Source organism: Hyaena hyaena, unplaced genomic scaffold, assembly GCF_003009895.1.
Source record: "Hyaena hyaena isolate Hyena2069 unplaced genomic scaffold, ASM300989v1 scaffold_75, whole genome shotgun sequence".
NCBI classification, from domain to species: Eukaryota; Metazoa; Chordata; class Mammalia; order Carnivora; family Hyaenidae; genus Hyaena; species Hyaena hyaena.
In genome coordinates this window covers 2,315,148-2,329,702 of record NW_024080707.1, presented here as the reverse complement: position 1 = coordinate 2,329,702, position 14,555 = coordinate 2,315,148, and the positions used below count along the sequence as shown (strand labels likewise).

The window sequence follows — 14,555 nt, the reverse complement described above, 5'->3', positions numbered from 1 at the left end:
TCACTTTTGGTGAACATAGCATAATATATAAACTTATTGAATCACTATGTTGTACACCTAAAACTAATGTAATATTATGTGTCAGCTATACTCAAATTAAAAAATAATTTTAAAGAGGTATTCTAATATAATCCAGCTTTGAGAATCAGATTTAATTCCAGAAAGAATTTCAGAATGATGATTCTTAAACATTTTTAAATATGCATCTTGTTGAGAAGTTAATGAGAGCAAGGTACCAACTGCCAGGAAGAGACATATATACCCAAAATTAAGGCTATAATTTCAGGGGGTTAACAAGCCCCTGAAATTTATTCGAAGTTCCCAGATGAAGAAGTCCTGATGTAGATAAATGAATGGAATTCACACTCCTCAGTCAGTCCTCCATAAGTATAGCTCCTATGAACTGAGCCATTGATAGACACCAAGCTATGAGGAGTTTGAGATAATATTGCCTAATATTCCCCCATGGAATATAGTTATTCTATGTTGACAGTTAAAACGAATAATGTGTTTTATTTGAAATCTCCATAAAGTATACGAAGATTCATTCATAGTGTGATCTAAATGATCCATACATAGTACCTGGCTGTGCAGTCAGTAATTCAAATTTCACTTCCTTCTAAAAATTTTTTTAATATTTATTTAATTTTGAGAGAGAAAATGAGACAGTGTGAGTGGGGGAGAGGCAGAGAGAGGAAGACACAGAATCAGAAGCAGACTCCAGGCTCCGAGCTGTCAGCAAAAAGCCTGATGAGGGGCTCAAACTCACAAAATGCAAGATCATGACCTAAGCCAAAGTTGGATGCTTAATCGACTGAGCCACCCAGGCGCCCCTCAAGTTTCATAATACATCAAACAGAGTACACTTATTAAATATATCACTAACTCTTCAGCTATTACTATAACTTCAAACAAAAGGAAAAATCAAAATCTACAGTTTATTGAATCATCATATTATGGGTTTTCAGAAAATCAGACTAAATTCTATCACAGAAAATTCTTTGTGTATTTTTATGTATAAAATTCTCCTTAAATATAAAGCAGAATAGTCTCAATTAGTGTTTGAATGAGCAGGGAAAAAAAGAAATTATTTACAACTTATTCCAATGATCTCACAAAGTCTCTAGTTTCTAGAAAAGTTTATGAGTATGAAAAACAATTCTGACAAGTCTGTTGCCTTGATGAGTAAACTCAATGAGTTCAATCTGTCACTAATTCTTGCTTTTACTTTCTGCTAGAGAGGCACCCATATTTCACTTAAACAGCAACATTTTTTTAAATATAAATGAAAAACAAGTGTCAAAATAAATATAGATTGGCACAGCTCTACTAACCTTGTTATTTTAAATATGTTTACTTTTATTTCTTTAAGAACTTAGGACAGAAATTGGTCACATTATTCCTCCTCAGCAAGTAGCTGCTAAACACTTAATGTTTTTAAATTTTTATGTTATTTATTTATTTTATTTTAGAGGGAAAAAGAGGGTGTGTGCATGCTGGGTTGAGGGGGCAGAGGGGGGAAAGACAGAGAGAATCCCAAGTAGACTCCACACTCAGCGTGGAGCCGGATGCAGAGCTTGATCCCACAAGCCTGGATCATGACCTGAGCCAAAATCAAGAGTGGGTCACTGAACCAACTGAGCCACTTGGGTGGCCCTGCTCAACTTTTAAAATTGAGCTTAGAATATCCAAACATAATATAGGAGTGCCTGGGTGCCTCAATTGGGTAAGGGTAAGCATCCCACTCTTGATTTTGGTTCAGATCATGATCCCAGGACTGTGGGATTCAGCCCCATGTCAGGCTACGTGCTGAGTGTGGAGCCTACTCAGGTTTCTCTCTCTCACCTCTTGTGCCCCTCTACTCCCAGCATGCACATGCATGCCCTCTCTCTCTCTTAACAATATCCTCACTATACTGTTCTCAAAACTTGGGTGGTATAATTGTGTAAGGAGAGAGAGTGGGAAGGCAAAGTATGAAATATCCCAACCTCATGCTGTAGGAAGCCAATACAAACTATACTGAATAGAACAGAAATAGTGTAGGGAATTACAAATGTAACCAATTAAAACACTCAGAACATTAATATAATTATAGTAGGAATGAAGAAAGAAAGAAGGCAAAATTAGTAAGCTAAATACTTTTCTGAAATGGTGTTTGTTTAAAGTTGATAAATGAAAAGAAAAGAAGTCCCTAAAAGCGTATTATTTAGCCGCACAGAGGTAGTCAGAGGTCTGAGAACCAAAACTAGAAATGGATAAACAAGTTGTGGTTCCCAAGGTCAGCACCAGCACAGTGAGGGCAGTTGGGTAGGGAGACTAGAGGTGTTTTTTTTTTTTTTATTGCAGTATTTTTTTGTCACCATGCACATGGACTATTTTCATGTAAAACTGTTATTTAGTCCTTTTAAATAAATAGAGGGCTATGAGATTCCTGAGAAAATAGCTACTCACAAAGCCCTAGGGGCCAACAAAAGGTTCACAGAAGTGAAATTTTAGTTGAACTCCAAGAAATACAAAAGAAGAGAGTAGTGTTGTATTTCTTCTTATTTTAAGGTTCACAATATTTTAACACCTCTGACATCAAGATCTTTGTTAAAATCAATGTCATCTCACAACTACCAATAGCCTAGTAGCAGCTGTGATCTAGTTGTCATTGATTGCCGACAAACTGGGGCGCTTTCCTCATGACAGACTGGACAATTTTAACCCATCAATATTTCGATTAACAAACTATTTAAAGACCATTGGAGGAAGGAATAGGAGCCCTGAGCATTGTCTGAAAACCTTATGTTGACATCTTATGGGAAGATCCTATAAAGAGCCAGCATAAAGTTTGCAAAATGGACCACACTGGTAGAAAATCTAAGAAACCACAGTGAAGCACTCTTTTATAAAGTGCTATATCACAAATATTCTTGATAACCCAGAATATGCTAGTGTTTACAAAAATATTGACATCAACAGCACTGAGTTGGAAAGTAATAAAAAAATGCCACTTTTTTATTTATTTCATATTCATTTCTGAATATGAAAAAGAATTCCTTAACCAATTCCTTTTATCGATACTTTTCTTATAAGAGTGATATGATTTAAACAAAAATCTTTATTTAAATAATTCTAAAAGAGCTCTTCTAGTAGATAAAAGACAAAAATTCTAAAAGATAAGAAAGCATTGTCAAATAGGCAGAGTCTCTTCTTTCTTGGAAGTACAAAAATGGTAGTATATCTTAAAAACCCATGAGGTCTAGATTTACAGAACTACAACTATCTAGAAAGAGCGGTAATTAGGAGAGATCAGTGAGATTATGTCTAGTGTGGGGAAATCATAACTGATGCCTTAGAGAAGGGACAAGTTGACTGCCCCCTTAAAGAACAGTAAGGCATATGAAACACATTTTAAGTATTATTAAAAAAAAATAAAGAAAAAGATACCAACAGGACCAATGGTCTGTAAAAACAAATAAGCCAAAGAACATCAATCAAACACAATAGGAACTCCTAGGTGACAAATGATTTGCAAAGTTACAATCAAAAGGCCAAGAAGCCTCTCGCCCAGATGACTGCTGAGGACAGAAAGAACATTTTTTTACATCATGCTTGTTCTATGCAAAAACCTTCCCTCCCCCAAATCAAACCTGTGACTATCAGTGTTACTGCAAGACACTCAGGTCACTAGAGCGATAGCCTGCTGCCTCCTGGGTAGGTCTAACATGATAGGTATGTCATAATTCTTAAAGAGAGCATCTTAATAATATAACAACAACTATAATTACTGGGTGTTTGTTATGTATATTTCAGTATGCTTTCTCTCTCTCTGCTTATACAGTGTGTCCGTGTCTATGTGTGCTTATAATTTACTGTCCCTCTCATCTCCTGACCACTGACCAGACTAGTTCAGAAAGTTTGTTGGTGCATACAAAAATCTAATTGTTCAATGCTTTTATGTTCATACTTTCTCAATTTTCATAGGTTTAGACACCCAAAGAACAGCTACTAGTTAAAGTAAAATGAGAAAATATAATTCTGAGAAAAACTAAGTTGTCCTATGCCTTCACAAAACAAATATTTGGCAGCAGCTGTTCTTCAACATGTATTCACATTTTCAAAGCCTATTATAATACCAATATAGAAGCTCCTGAGAATCTCTATTTATCTCAGATCTTTAGCTACTATCTAGTACAAACAGATAAAACATGTATATGTTCCCATAAACCTTAAATAAATTATTGGCCTAAGAAAAAAGCCTCTCTCTCTCTTTCTCTCTCTACCCCCTACTCCTTCTCTTCCTCATTTAGTATTATACCCATATGAATACACATTTGTAAGTCTATATTGTTTCTGGAATTTCCCCCACTAATTGGCAAAGACTTTAAGATGCATATCACAATGGCCCTTAAGAGAGTCTCCAGGGGCGCCTGAGTGGCTCAGTGGGTTAAGCATCTGACTTCAGCTCAGGTCATGATCTTGCAATACATGAGTTCAAGCTCCATCTCAGGCTCTCTGCTGATGGCTCAGAACCTGGAACCTATTTCAGATTCTGTGTCTCCCTCCCTCTCTGCCTCTCTCCCTCTCATGCTCTGTCTCTCAATCTCTCTCAAAAATAAAACATTAAAAAAGACAGAGAGAGAGTCTCTAGGTCATCTTCTTTTGCTAGTCCATAGTACTCTAGTGTGAGTCAAATACATGACTCTCATCTTCAGCATCATCCACTCATCCAGCAGGCAGTGTCTCCCCAAGCTCTGTGCTCTCCTGGGTGAGTCTCCATACTGCGCTAGGCAGGGCCACAGCTCTCACCCAGCGGAGCAGATCACTGAGAGACTGCATCAACTGCAAGGAGACTATGTTCACCTTGGAGAAGACTTGACTTGGTACCCATAAGCCTACTAATGTTATAGAAGAATATCTGACTTGCTCACTTTCATTCAGTGAGAATCAATATCCACAAAAATTCTTCATAGTCTACTTTGCACATAATAAGTGTTCACAATTCTGAAAAAGATTTTAAACTTCCAAGCATGTGACACTTAAATTTGACAGTAATTTTCACTACATATCCAGCATTGCTGTGTCTAATACGCTTGGCATGTTGGCAAGGTAGATTCAAGGGTCACACTGCTGGTGAGGATATAAAAGGATGAAAGCTGCTTTGGCATACAGTTTGGCAAACTTTAAATGTTAAACAGAGTGTTGCCACATGACTCAGCAGTTCCACTCATAGATATATACCCAAAAGAGATAAAACCATACATTCACATAACAATGTGCACACATATTTTAGTAGCATTATTCATAATAGACAAAAAGTGGAAACTGCCCAAATGTCCACCAGCTGATGAATAAACAAAAAGCAGTATACCCATATAACGAAATATTATTTGGCCAGAAAAAGGAATAAAATACTGACCCATGCTCTAGCACAGATGGACATTGGAAACACGCTCAGTGAAAAGAATTTGGTCACTAAAAGCCTCATGATTTTATTTATATGAAATATCCAGAATAGACAAATCTGTAAACATGGAAAGTAGATCAGTGATTTTGAGGGAGGGGATGAGGGGCCATGGAGAGTGAGTGCTAATGGGTACAGAGTTTCTCTGGGGAGTGATAAAAATGTTCTGAAATTAGATAGTGATGATGGTTGCATAACTCTGCTAATGTACTAAACACCAGCAAACTGTATACCATAAAAAGATGAATATTATGATATGTGAATTACAGTCCAATGGAACTATTATTTTGAAAATCTGTTTAAAGGTAAAGTTTATGTCTATATGGAATTAATAAACAATGAATTTTTCAAAGACATGATTTAAAGTAATTTTTTAAATATGCGGTTCCTGTTATAAATCTAACAAGATGACGTTCAAGGACTCTTAAGGAAAACATCAGACAACATTCACATTTCTTATATCAGAGAAGACCTAATATACTGGGAGGTAGTCATTTTTCTAGGACCAAACATTTAAGAGATATCAATTTTGGAGCACGTGGGTGGTTCAGTTGGTTAAGTCATCCAACTCTTGATTTTGGCTCAGGCCATGATCTCATGGTTCATTAGGTTGAGCCTGGGTTGGGCTCCACTCTGTCAGCAGGGAGCCTGCTTGGGATTCTCTCTCTCCCTCTCTCTCTGCTCCTTCCCCACTCATACTCTCTTTTTCTCTCTCAAAATAATTAAATAAACTTAAAAAAAAACAGTTTTTGCTTTAAAAGGGAGTGAAGAAATGGCTTAATCTCACAAAGGCATAATGCAAGAGAATCCATGAAAAAATGCCTCTTAATACAACATTTTTTAAAGGTAAAACTAAACTTGTGATCAGGAAGGAATTAACAAGAAGTTTCTAGATATTGGCATGTTCTCTCACTTGTGTGGCGAATAATAGGGTATTTGCCTTATCACTGCCTGTTGGAATGATGTGCTATATTATTTGTCAACCAGCACATTTTTAAGTATCTCTTCTATGTATGTCATATATACATATACACACATATGCTCAAGTGTTAAGAAATTTAAAGATGAATAAGATCGTGTGTGAAAAGACAACACATAATATCACCATTGCATCATAAAAGGTTTAATGAGAAGTATGTGAGAAGGAATATTCCAAATTATAAGCAGACCAAATTTGATTTGAACCTCCAAAAGGTTACATGTACTAGGTCTGTCCAATAGGGGAACATTTGTGCCTTTCTGCTTTAATTAAAAGCGGAATTTGTAAACCACATAAAATCTTAAGAATTAGAGGAGACTGTAAGCCCTTTTCTTCATTTTTAACTCCACAGGATTTTTTTTTTTTTTTTTGTATGTGTGTTTGGTTCTCGGTATGAAAAATGCAGTACAGTACCTGCCAACACAATTCTTTTTTTTTTTCCTGGATATTTTTAAGTTTTATTTCCAAGGCCCCCAGAGAGATTGCTCTTCACAAACAAAAACCATTTGATTATATAATAGTGATCTAAATATGAAGACATGACTGGGTTTTTTTTTTTTCTTGTTAAATTCATCCCAAAAGATGAACAGAGCTTCTGCCAACCATGGGGACGCTCCTAAGCCATGAATGAATTAGCTGTAGACCATGAGCAGTCAGATCCGTCTCCTGTTTTCCAATAAGCGCCTAGAAGGCAGAGTGTGTGAGTTCCACTAAGCTCCGTTCATTCAACAACCAATTTACTTACCTCTTTGAGCATCTCTCTCAAAGGAGATGGTCATCTACTTCACCAGAGAGAATCTGAGGGAAGACAAATGCCAGATTGCTGACGACACTTCCAGCCCACACGTGAAAAAGCAATGAAAGTGGATGTGTTCGTAGAAGAACACTGTACTTCAACTCCATTCCACTATCCCAAACCACATACACAGCGCAGTCTGGGTGGGAACACATTATTTTACTTTACATCAAAGCCACCAAAAAGAGCCAGAAACACTTTTGAATCCATCCTAACTACTGATGACTGCATCTCCAATAATTTTACATTACTAGTAACAACAAAAGCTCCTCTTCTCACATCCTCTCTGTGCTTAAACAGGCCAACGGCTGTCTGTTGTTTGTTTTTTTAATCAAAAATAAAAGGCTCACTGACACTTTGTAGCACACACTTCTCTGACAACTGTGTGTCAGTGTGTGTGCGCGCGGGCGCGCGTGGGCATGTGTATCAATTCCTAATTTCTGGTTTATCTATTTAGTAACCTCTGCTATTTTCTGGGCTTCATTCCAAGACAACTAAAATGCATTACTAAAATTGGCATCTCTGCTATTGAGCTTAATTTCAGAGGGGCTCTGAAATGGTCTGAAACCATTTTTTTAATATTCTGCACACAACTTTATGCTAAAAAGTAACAAATGTTGGTCAAGACGAGTAATTGATAGGAAAGGTACAGTTTTTGTTTCCTCCAAAACAACTTTTACTTCCTCCAAATATACAATACTGAAAAGAGAGTAAGTGCTGTGCTAAGGCCATATGTTTTTGTTGCCGTGTTGTAAGTACTGCCTGCAAGCTGAACATAATTCCTTAGAGTGAGATCTAAATATTTACATATAAACTATACATTTCTGAACTCTCTTATAAGCATCTTTTTTTTTTTTTTAAGTTTATTTATTTTGAGAGAGACAGAGAGAGCTCAAGCAGGGGAGGAGCACAGAGAGAGGGAGAACCCCACGCAGGTTTGCAGGCGATCAACGGGCAGAGCCTGAGGTGGGGCTTGAACTCATGAAACTGTGGGATCATGACCTGACCCGAAATTGAGCCACCCAGGCACCCCAAGCGTTTTTCTCTCGATTTTGGGTTGGAAAACTGTAAAAGCGCAAGTCATAAATGCATACAAACAAAATGCCAAGATCAAAAAAGATTTTTTTTTAAATCTCACGAAATTATGAATTTAGCAATGTTTGTAACATGTTAAACAGTCACAGAATTATACATTTTTAAGCAGGGAGATATCTGAAATATTATTAAAAGTCCCACAGAATGTGAATTCGGCACTCTAATTTGACAGGTGAGGAAAATGAGGCCCAGAGAGGTGAAGCTAACCACAGCTGTCACTGATAATAAATGGCAAATCACGTCAAAACCCAGATACTCTGACTCTGAAAGAGTATTTGTTTCAATAGAGCTTAATACTTACGGAAATACGTGTTCACAGAGGACATTCCAGGCAGCCCCTCAGCAGAAGGAAGTCTTAGGCTTCACAGCGCCGGCTCGCCTGTTTGCAAACACAAGTTCTAGAAACAGCCCCAGCAACAACCAGTTTCTTAGACAGCCTCACCATACCTGGGGTTTCCGATGATTCCTCAGGTCTATTTTCCTCACCTCTACTAATCCCGTTAAATAAGCGCTTTGGTTGGGATTGGGTTTGTTACTTTGTTTTGGTTTCTTACATCTGCCGGGGGAGAGCGGGAGAAGGCGGAAGAGAGAGGCTGGCATTTAAACCGCCCCTGCGGCACAAGTTTGTTCTCCGGTCGGCCAAACCCGCAAATCCTTCCCGGAGCCCCGGGGCTTACTGGTTTCACGTCGCAGTCCGTTCGGTTTCCAAAGCAGGAAGGAGACCTGGAAAAGAAGTTGGCGGGGTGGCGCGGCCCTTCGGTGGCGCCTGGCAGGTGCCCGCCCACGTGCGGCCGGCAGCCGCCAGCCCCGCGCCCCTCTCCCGCCCAACCCGGGAGCCTCCCGAAGCCCGGGCCGGGGCGCCCGCAGCCCCTGCCGCCCCTCCCACCGCCCCTGAGCGCGGGCCGGCCCCGGACTCCCGCGCGCCCCAGCGTCCCGCTCCTCCGGCGGCCGAGGGCGGGAAAGGTGGCAGTTAGGGGTGGAGGAGAGAGAAGCGGGTCCCACCTCGCCGCCGGCGTCTAACCCACACGGAAGGCAGAGATGGCGGCGGCGAAGCTCCGGCACCTGCGTCGCTCGCGCTCCGCGGGCCGCGGGCTCTGAGGTGGGGCAGCTCCGACCTCCTTGCCCAAGGTGCAGGGCAACTGTCCGGGGAGCGCAGGGCAGCGGAGTGTGGGGAGGAGGGGCTGAGGGGGAGCGCGTGGGGTGGGGAGAAGGAAGGGGAGAGCCCGCGGCCGCCCGCGCGCGCGCGCCTCGCGCCCTGGTCCACAGCTCCGGGGGGCGAGCCGCGGACCCCGGCGCCGAGGGCGGCCGTGCAGGTGAGCGGAGCTGCGAGGAGGAACGTCGCCGCGCGTGGCCGTGGCCCGGGGCGGGAGAAGCGGAGAGCGTGCGAAGGAGGACCCCCTGCCCGAGGGCCTGAGGCGGAGAGGCGAGGCGATCCCCTCAGCGAGGCGGCGCCGCTGCCTCACCCTGCAGTCCGCGGCCGCGCGCCCACCCCAGCGGGGGGCTCTCAGCCTCCAGGCTAGGCACGGGGCTTCCAGCGGGGGTCCTCCCACCCCCAGACTTCCGGGCCTCTGCCGCATCAGGGGCGCAAATGCTACAGCAAAGACGGCAGTAACTGGGGGGAGTGGGAGAGGAAAGCAAATTTGCCAAGACCAGAGGTGGTGAGGTAGCGAGTTTCCTGTCACCAGGTCACCAAGGATGTTCCCGCCAAGCATGTTGGTCATTCCTGTCAGGAAGGCTGAAGAGGGCACTTATGCATCTGTGCGGGGCCGGACTAAATAACCACTTTACTTCTCTTTCAGTCCTGAAATTTAATGGCGTTTGATGTAGCAAGCAGAAAAACCAAGCAAACAAAATCCATCCTTGAACAGAATCCAGCCCCTAAGGAAAAGGCATTTTCTTACTCTCCACTCAAAATGTTCACTCTCTATCTGTTTATTAACACACTTTTATTAAAGACCTACTATGAGTCAGACAACCTATGTACAGTTATTATGTTCTTTGAACTTGGACTAATGACAGACTAGCAAGTGTTCATAAAATTACCAGTTATGAGGGGTGGTATGAAGGAACCCAATGGAAGAGAAAGAAAGAATAAAGAGAAGAGGACATACTCTCGATTGGGTGGATGGTTAAGTTTCAAAGGTCTCTAGAGATGAACTTGCCCAATACCCTTATAGGAAGATGCATCAGAGGCACAGAGAGAAAGAAAGTAGCCCAGACATGGCAGGGCCAGAAGCTCCCTAGCCCAGCCACTTTGTCAACTTGTGAGCTTTGTTGAATAAAACTTGACCCTTGGGAATATCCTCTCAGAACTAGTGGCACTTTTGTGAAGAGCATTTAGATCTCCAGACCACTTGTTAAAGCCATTTCATTCAGAAATTTCCTATTTGTGGGGCACCTAGATGGCTCAGTCAGCTGAATGTCCGACTTTGGCTCAGGTCATGATCTCACAGTTGATGAGTTGGAGCTCTGTACTGACAGCTCAGCGACTGGAGGCTGCTTCAGATTCTCTATCTGTCTGTCTCTGTCCCTTCCCTGCTTGTGCTCTCTCTCTAAAAAAAAATTAACACGAAGGGGGGCCTGGGTGGCTCAGTCAGTTAAGCGTCCGACTTCGGCTCAGGTCATGATCTCACGGTTCATGGGTTTGAGCCCCGCATCGGGCTCTGTGCTGACAGCCAGCTCAGAGCCTAGAGCCTGTTTCGGATTCTGTGTCTCCCTCTCTCTCTGACCCTCCCCTGTTCACGCTGTCTCTCTATCTCAGAAATAAATAAAACATTTAAAAAAAAAAACACGAAAACAATTTTTTTAAAGAAAAGAAATTTCCTATTTGTGCCCTGAAAGGACTTTCTGGGGCACTGTGATTAGAAGCACTAACCTTTGGGTTTTATCAAACCACAAAAAAGAAACAAATGTTTCCATTAGTTAGAGACGATAATTGGAGTAGAAATACTGACTTCCCCAAATTATTGTAAAATGAAACAAGACAACAGAATCCTTAATTAGATCATCCCTATGAACTAGCATATTAGTCTCCTAGGACTGCCTTAACGAATGACCAGACTTAATGCTTAAAACAAAAGAAATTTATTCTCTCGCTGCTCTGAAGGCCAGAAGTCCAAAACCAGGTGTCATCAGGTCTGCAGTCCTTCCCAAAGCTCTAGGAGGGAACTCACTCTTGCCTGGTCCAGCTTCTGGTGGCTTCAGGAATTCATTGGCTTATGGCTGCATCACTCCAATCTCTGCCTCCATCTTCGTATGGCCTTCTCCAAGTCTTCTTCTCCTCTGTCTCCTACAAGGACACTTGTCATCAGATTTTGGGACCATTCACATAATCCAGGATGATCTCAGCTCGGTATCCTTATTTAATTACAACTGCAAAGACCCTTTTTTCTAAATGAAGTCACATTCACAGGCTCTGGGATTTAGAATGTGGACATACTTTTGGGTGGGGGATGGGGGAGCCACCATTCAATGCACTAAAGCTAGTCAACTAAGAGGGACAAAATTCATTGTCTGCTGTGGTATCAAGGTGTCATTTCAACACCATTATACAAAATCATATTGATACTAAGTATAATTTATCATTTTATTGCAAGCTATTAAAAATAAGTATCAAACCTGGGCATTATGTGGAATAACTATCATCAGGAAAAGAAGTACAGAGGCCTAAGCCCAAAATTCATGTTTGAGTCACAGGTGATACTTAAAGGCCAAGCGCGGCTTCTCAGCAGCTACCATTGTTAAGTTAATACAGAAATACCCCCTACATCCATAGGTATGGATTTCTGATAATGTGATCCAATACTGAATGTCTTCTAGGCCCCAGGCTCTGCGTCAGGGGCCCCTATGGAGCTTATATTCTAGGTTAGGGCACAACTTTGAATCTCATTCCCTCTGGCGCAAAGCCTGCTGCATATCTGAAGCCTGATAAAGAGCTGTTGAATGAGTAGATGGGTATAAATAAATCACTACCAATCCGTTAGGCAATTATTACCACACTGAAAAACATCTCTATAATAAGAAGATAGGATTTACCAGAGCAAAACGGATTAACACCCTGACTCATTCTGCATTTTCTTGAGTGAAGGAAAAGTCCTTAAAGGAAACACTTTGATTTGAAAAAGAAAATAATGAGTTATCTATCTTCTTCTTTTTTTAATCAATAATATGCCTATTTACACAGAAACAGATCCTGCTGGGAACAGTCAATCATGACTGAAGTAATAGTTACTTAAAATGGATAAAATATTTTGTCCAAGTATTTGGTTGATAGTTTCAAAAACATAAACATTATTCAACTAGTAATTTCATAATACTGATGCATCACTTCTTGAAACTCTTGCAATGATTTCAGTGACTCCACTCTCTCCTGGTTCACCTCTTCCCTCTCCGACTTCCCCCCTCACTTTTTTCCTCTTATGATTTTAGACAATCAACCAGTATATTAATAAGTACCAAATTTATTCTCATTCTTATGCTTTCTTGGGTCACAGGCCCATCCATGCACCAGTCACAGTGGCCAATAAGCTGGAATATGATGGCCATACAGGCATGAGTCACCTGTGCATTCCTGGAAAACAGGGATTGGGAGGAGAGTTGATCTCATCCTAACCAAATAACTTAAAGTGGGGAAAAGTGGTATCCCAAAATAAAACTAGGGTGCCCTTACTGAAGAGGAAGTCAACAAAAAAGTGTAGATACCCAATACAACAGACATTCAAAAAGGTTTGCTATTAACCGAATGCAGTTTTAGTTAAGACAGCACTTCACCCTTTCTACAGTATGCTGAATGTTTTCTATAAAGTTTTTAAAAATGAACTGATAATTATCACTATTGATTATATGTCTAATTACAACACAAATATTTAACATTTATATTTATAAAAGACTGTGAACAATATTTTTGTCTTGGCATCCAAGACCATAGAGTAAGCATATGGATTCTGGAATCTGATTGCCTGAGTTGGTTTTGTTTTTCGTGCACGTTAATAATGAGTATTTGAATAAGTTCTCTACCCTCTTTCTGTCTCAGTTTCCTTTTTGTAAAATGGAGTTATCATAATTACCCCTCTGAAATGTAATGAAATGCAATGAGATAATAACTATGCCTTTATAATAGGACTTGTTACCTAGTACTCTATTACGTTTATTTATTATTAACCACCTTTATCTTTCACAGCATCCCTAGAAACTATTTTGGGTAGTTATACTCTAAGCATTTGTTTTTCTTTTAATTAATAACCAGTATCTATTATGTATCAGGTACAATTACCAAGATAAACAGCATGGGTCCTTTATACTCTCAAGGAGTCAAGGGAGGATTCCCATAGTTCAACCAGGTTGGTGTAGGGCACTCCATGCAGGGGAATATAGAATGGAAAGAGAGGCACAGAGGAGAAAAGGCATAGTACCTTACACGTCATAAGGTACTACAATCACACTCAGGAGTGTGGCCCTGGGTATGTTTTAAAAAGTATACCTAGTAGACAGAGTCTATTAGGAAGAACTTTGAAGGCCATGTGGATTTTGAAGGTCATTTGGACTTTAACCTCTACACATGATGAAATGTTGAAAACTTTTAGACTCCAGAATTATTTTCAAATTTGTAGGAAGGAAAGCCCATCCTCGGTATGTGAAGTGTGACAGAAAAAGACAAATGAAGAGTCAAGGGTAACAGTTAAGAAACTAGGCAATTTTAGCAGACCAGTGCTTCTCAAACTTTAATGTACACCTTAATCAAATGAGGGTTATTTAAAACATAAATTCTGATTCAGTAGTGCTGGGGTGGGGCCCTGGAGTCTGCATGTCTAATAAGCTCCCAGGTGACCAGGTGCTGGTCCCCAGCAAGACAATAGACTATTTAAACACCACCAATGCTGTTTCCAACAAAAAGAAATTTATATCTCATGTACATCAAACTTTCAAGTCCTCATGGAGAAATAATTTGCAGCTCATAGAGTTGTCACTACTAATTGAAGAACTATTGTGTACCACAAGCCAATAAGATAGAAATATTTTATCTTGATTCTTAAGATATCTCTGAGAAGAAATCCCTTTAAAGTCTGAACATCCAAATGAAAATTACTAGGTTGTGTGTGTGAGGAGGCAGTTGTGGTGAGTGAAAGAAGTATAATATACGATACTGTGATGGTCTTTTTTTTTAATTAAAAAAAATTTTTTTTAAGAGAGAGAAACAGAGGACAAGCAGGGGAGGGGCTGAGAGAGACAGACAGAGA

At 40.6% G+C, this 14,555-nt stretch overlaps 1 protein-coding gene across 2 annotated transcripts in view; it reads right to left on the bottom strand.

Annotated features, from left to right (window-relative positions):
- The window catches only part of LEPR (leptin receptor), a 74,601-nt gene extending 65,176 nt beyond the window's left edge, over positions 1–9,425 (bottom strand). The window contains exons 1-4 of one of the 2 annotated variants that reach the window (XM_039233470.1): positions 9,322–9,425; positions 8,997–9,042; positions 8,874–8,875; positions 8,621–8,698 (exon numbers count right to left, since the gene is read on the bottom strand). The gene's annotated coding sequence lies outside the window, so the exon portion shown is untranslated. Of the gene's footprint in view, positions 1–8,620; positions 9,043–9,321 lie in introns of both variants that reach the window. The other variant, XM_039233471.1, reaches the window with a different exon arrangement.
- Positions 9,426–14,555: the final 5,130 nt, after the last annotated feature.